This window comes from Taudactylus pleione, unplaced genomic scaffold (genome assembly GCF_031769625.1).
Source record: "Taudactylus pleione unplaced genomic scaffold, aTauple2 ptg000279l, whole genome shotgun sequence".
Lineage (NCBI taxonomy): Eukaryota > Metazoa > Chordata > Amphibia > Anura > Myobatrachidae > Taudactylus > Taudactylus pleione.
The window spans coordinates 4,442,501-4,447,500 of NW_028284681.1; the positions used below are offsets into that span (position 1 = coordinate 4,442,501).

A 5,000-nucleotide genomic window follows, 5' to 3' on the forward strand; every position below is an offset into this window, starting at 1 on the left:
AAAGCATTGGTGGTTCAGTGGTAGAATTCTCGCCTGCCACGCGGGAGGCCCGGTTTCGATTCCCGGCCAATGCAATGTAGAGCTTTTGCTGAAATGCCAGTGATTTTGTTGTCCTAGTTTCTCACGCTGGCTATTGGTGGTGCAGCTACGCATTGGTTTCATACAATGAACTCCCCGAGTAGGTGAAATGTTCTGCATCCGTAAAGCATTGGTGGTTCAGTGGCAGAATTCTCGCCTGCCACGCGGGAGGCCCGGTTTTGATTCCCGGCCAATGCAATGTAGAGCTTTTGCTGACATGCCAGTGATTTTGGTGTCCTAGTTTCTCATGCTGGCTATTGGTGGTGCAGCTATATAGTGTTCCACATACCATGATACAGCAAAATGCAAAACTGCTCTACCGACTGAGCTAGCCGGGCTTGGTTAATGGAGCGACGAGACCTTGATGAGGCCATCGTTGCCTTGCCCTGCAACCTATGAAACCCAGGCCAGCTAGTTCAGTGGGCAGAGCATTGGTTTCACACAATGAACTACCCGAGTAGGTGGAAGGTTCCGCATGCGTAAAGAATTGGTGGTTCAGTGGTAGAATTCTCGCCTGCCACACGGGAGGCCCGGGTTCGATTCCCGGCCAATGCAATGTAGAGCTTTTGCTGAAATGCCAGTGATTTTGGTGTCCTAGTTTCTCACGCTGGCTACGCATTGGTTTCATACAATGAACTCCCTGAGTAGGTGAAATGTTCTGCATCCGTAAAGCATTGGTGGTTCAGTGGCAGAATTCTCGCCAGGTAAGGGGGGGGGGGAGCGGTTTTGATTCTAGCTAGCCGGGCTTGGTTAATGGAGTGACGAGACCTTGATGAGGCCATCGTGGCCTTGCAGTGCAACCTATGAAACCCAGGCCAGCTAGTTCAGTGGGCAGAGCATTGGTTTCACACAATGAACTATCCGAGGAGGTGGAAGGTTCCGCATTCGTAAAGCATTGGTGGTTCAGTGGTAGAATTCTCGCCTGCCACGCGGGAGGCCCGGTTTCGATTCCCGGCCAATGCAATGTAGAGCTTTTGCTGACATGCCAGTGATTTTGGTGTCCTAGTTTCTCACGCTGGCTATTGGTGGTGCAGCTATATAGTGTTCCACATACCATGATACAGCAAAATGCAAAACTCCCGCCCAACGTGGGGCTCGAACCCACGACCCTGAGATTAAGAGTCTCATGCTCTACCGACTGAGCTAGCCGGGCTTGGTTAATGGAGCGACGAGACCTTGATGAGGCCATCGTTGCCTTGCCCTGCAACCTATGAAACCCAGGCCAGCTAGTTCAGTGGGCAGAGCATTGGTTTCACACAATGAACTACCCGAGTAGGTGGAAGGTTCCGCACGCGTAAAGCATTGGTGGTTCAGTGGTAGAATTCTCGCCTGCCACGCGGGAGGCCCGGGTTCGATTCCCGGCCAATGCAATGTAGAGCTTTTGCTGAAATGCCAGTGATTTTGGTGTCCTAGTTTCTCACGCTGGCTATTGGTGGTGCAGCTATATAGTGTTCCACATACCATGATACAGCAAAATGCAAAACTCCCGCCCAACGTGGGGCTCGAACCCACGACCCTGAGATTAAGAGTCTCATGCTCTACCGACTGAGCTAGCCGGGCTTGGTTAATGGAGCGACGAGACCTTGATGAGGCCATCGTTGCCTTGCCCTGCAACCTATGAAACCCAGGCCAGCTAGTTCAGTGGGCAGAGCATTGGTTTCACACAATGAACTACCCGAGTAGGTGGAAGGTTCCGCATGCGTAAAGCATTGGTGGTTCAGTGGTAGAATTCTCGCCTGCCCCGCGGGAGGCCCGGTTTCGATTCCCGGCCAATGCAATGTAGAGTTTTTGCTGAAATGCCAGTGATTTTGGTGTCCTAGTTTCTCACGCTGGCTATTGGTGGTGCAGCTACGCATTGGTTTCATACAATGAACTCCCCGAGTAGGTGAAATGTTCTGCATCCGTAAAGCATTGGTGGTTCAGTGGCAGAATTCTCGCCTGCCACGCGGGAGGCCCGGTTTTGATTCTAGCTAGCCGGGCTTGGTTAATGGAGCGACGAGACCTTGATGAGGCCATCGTGGCCTTGCACTGCAACCTATGAAACCCAGGCCAGCTAGTTCAGTGGGCAGAGCATTGGTTTCACACAATGAACTATCCGAGGAGGTGGAAGGTTCCGCATGCGTAAAGCATTGGTGGTTCAGTGGTAGAATTCTCGCCTGCCACGCGGGAGGCCCGGTTTCGATTCCCGGCCAATGCAATGTAGAGCTTTTGCTGAAATGCCAGTGATTTTGTTGTCCTAGTTTCTCACGCTGGCTATTGGTGGTGCAGCTACGCATTGGTTTCATACAATGAACTCCCCGAGTAGGTGAAATGTTCTGCATCCGTAAAGCATTGGTGGTTCAGTGGCAGAATTCTCGCCTGCCACGCGGGAGGCCCGGTTTTGATTCCCGGCCAATGCAATGTAGAGCTTTTGCTGACATGCCAGTGATTTTGGTGTCCTAGTTTCTCATGCTGGCTATTGGTGGTGCAGCTATATAGTGTTCCACATACCATGATACAGCAAAATGCAAAACTGCTCTACCGACTGAGCTAGCCGGGCTTGGTTAATGGAGCGACGAGACCTTGATGAGGCCATCGTTGCCTTGCCCTGCAACCTATGAAACCCAGGCCAGCTAGTTCAGTGGGCAGAGCATTGGTTTCACACAATGAACTACCCGAGTAGGTGGAAGGTTCCGCATGCGTAAAGAATTGGTGGTTCAGTGGTAGAATTCTCGCCTGCCACACGGGAGGCCCGGGTTCGATTCCCGGCCAATGCAATGTAGAGCTTTTGCTGAAATGCCAGTGATTTTGGTGTCCTAGTTTCTCACGCTGGCTACGCATTGGTTTCATACAATGAACTCCCTGAGTAGGTGAAATGTTCTGCATCCGTAAAGCATTGGTGGTTCAGTGGCAGAATTCTCGCCAGGTAAGGGGGGGGGGGAGCGGTTTTGATTCTAGCTAGCCGGGCTTGGTTAATGGAGTGACGAGACCTTGATGAGGCCATCGTGGCCTTGCAGTGCAACCTATGAAACCCAGGACAGCTAGTTCAGTGGGCAGAGCATTGGTTTCACACAATGAACTATCCGAGGAGGTGGAAGGTTCCGCATTCGTAAAGCATTGGTGGTTCAGTGGTAGAATTCTCGCCTGCCACGCGGGAGGCCCGGTTTCGATTCCCGGCCAATGCAATGTAGAGCTTTTGCTGACATGCCAGTGATTTTGGTGTCCTAGTTTCTCACGCTGGCTATTGGTGGTGCAGCTATATAGTGTTCCACATACCATGATACAGCAAAATGCAAAACTCCCGCCCAACGTGGGGCTCGAAACCACGACCCTGAGATTAAGAGTCTCATGCTCTACCGACTGAGCTAGCCGGGCTTGGTTAATGGAGCGACGAGACCTTGATGAGGCCATCGTTGCCTTGCCCTGCAACCTATGAAACCCAGGCCAGCTAGTTCAGTGGGCAGAGCATTGGTTTCACACAATGAACTACCCGAGTAGGTGGAAAGTTCCGCATGCGTAAAGCATTGGTGGTTCAGTGGCAGAATTCTCGCCTGCCACGCGGGAGGCCCGGGTTCGATTCCCGGCCAATGCAATGTAGAGCTTTTGCTGAAATGCCAGTGATTTTGGTGTCCTAGTTTCTCACGCTGGCTATTGGTGGTGCAGCTACGCATTGGTTTCATACAATGAACTCCCCGAGTAGGTGAAATGTTCTGCATCCGTAAAGCATTGGTGGTTCAGTGGCAGAATTCTCGCCTGCCACGCGGGAGGCCCGGTTTTGATTCTAGCTAGCCGGGCTTGGTTAATGGAGCGACGAGACCTTGATGAGGCCATCGTGGCCTTGCCCTGCAACCTATGAAACCCAGGCCAGCTAGTTCAGTGGGCAGAGCATTGGTTTCACACAATGAACTATCCGAGGAGGTGGAAGGTTCCGCATGCGTAAAGCATTGGTGGTTCAGTGGTAGAATTCTCGCCTGCCACGCGGGAGGCCCGGTTTCGATTCCCGGCCAATGCAATGTAGAGCTTTTGCTGAAATGCCAGTGATTTTGTTGTCCTAGTTTCTCACGCTGGCTATTGGTGGTGCAGCTACGCATTGGTTTCATACAATGAACTCCCCGAGTAGGTGAAATGTTCTGCATCCGTAAAGCATTGGTGGTTCAGTGGCAGAATTCTCGCCTGCCACGCGGGAGGCCCGGTTTTGATTCCCGGCCAATGCAATGTAGAGCTTTTGCTGACATGCCAGTGATTTTGGTGTCCTAGTTTCTCATGCTGGCTATTGGTGGTGCAGCTATATAGTGTTCCACATACCATGATACAGCAAAATGCAAAACTGCTCTACCGACTGAGCTAGCCGGGCTTGGTTAATGGAGCGACGAGACCTTGATGAGGCCATCGTTGCCTTGCCCTGCAACCTATGAAACCCAGGCCAGCTAGTTCAGTGGGCAGAGCATTGGTTTCACACAATGAACTACCCGAGTAGGTGGAAGGTTCCGCATGCGTAAAGCATTGGTGGTTCAGTGGTAGAATTCTCGCCTGCCACGCGGGAGGCCCGGGTTCGATTCCCGGCCAATGCAATGTAGAGCTTTTGCTGAAATGCCAGTGATTTTGGTGTCCTAGTTTCTCACGCTGGCTACGCATTGGTTTCATACAATGAACTCCCCGAGTAGGTGAAATGTTCTGCATCCGTAAAGCATTGGTGGTTCAGTGGCAGAATTCTCGCCAGGTAAGGGGGGGGGGGGGAGCGGTTTTGATTCTAGCTAGCCGGGCTTGGTTAATGGAGTGACGAGACCTTGATGAGGCCATCGTGGCCTTGCAGTGCAACCTATGAAACCCAGGCCAGCTAGTTCAGTGGGCAGAGCATTGGTTTCACACAATGAACTATCCGAGGAGGTGGAAGGTTCCGCATTCGTAAAGCATTGGTGGTTCAGTGGTAGAATTCTCGCCTG

At 52.0% G+C, this 5,000-nt stretch overlaps 6 non-coding genes across 6 annotated transcripts; 3 read left to right on the forward strand and 3 right to left on the reverse strand.

Moving 5' to 3' along the window:
* Window positions 1-1,158: 1,158 nt before the first annotated feature.
* Window positions 1,159-1,231, reverse strand: TRNAK-CUU (transfer RNA lysine (anticodon CUU)). Its single transcript has one exon. It is a non-coding gene; the product is annotated as a tRNA-Lys (tRNA).
* Window positions 1,232-1,377: 146 nt separating this feature from the next.
* TRNAG-GCC (transfer RNA glycine (anticodon GCC)) lies at window positions 1,378-1,448 on the forward strand. The gene has a single exon. It is a non-coding gene; the product is annotated as a tRNA-Gly (tRNA).
* Window positions 1,449-1,565: 117 nt separating this feature from the next.
* On the reverse strand, window positions 1,566-1,638 carry TRNAK-CUU (transfer RNA lysine (anticodon CUU)). Its single transcript has one exon. It is a non-coding gene; the product is annotated as a tRNA-Lys (tRNA).
* Window positions 1,639-3,359: 1,721 nt separating this feature from the next.
* On the reverse strand, window positions 3,360-3,432 carry TRNAK-CUU (transfer RNA lysine (anticodon CUU)). Its single transcript has one exon. It is a non-coding gene; the product is annotated as a tRNA-Lys (tRNA).
* Window positions 3,433-3,578: 146 nt separating this feature from the next.
* On the forward strand, window positions 3,579-3,649 carry TRNAG-GCC (transfer RNA glycine (anticodon GCC)). Its single transcript has one exon. It is a non-coding gene; the product is annotated as a tRNA-Gly (tRNA).
* Window positions 3,650-4,557: 908 nt separating this feature from the next.
* On the forward strand, window positions 4,558-4,628 carry TRNAG-GCC (transfer RNA glycine (anticodon GCC)). The gene has a single exon. It is a non-coding gene; the product is annotated as a tRNA-Gly (tRNA).
* The last annotated feature ends 372 nt before the right edge of the window (window positions 4,629-5,000 follow it).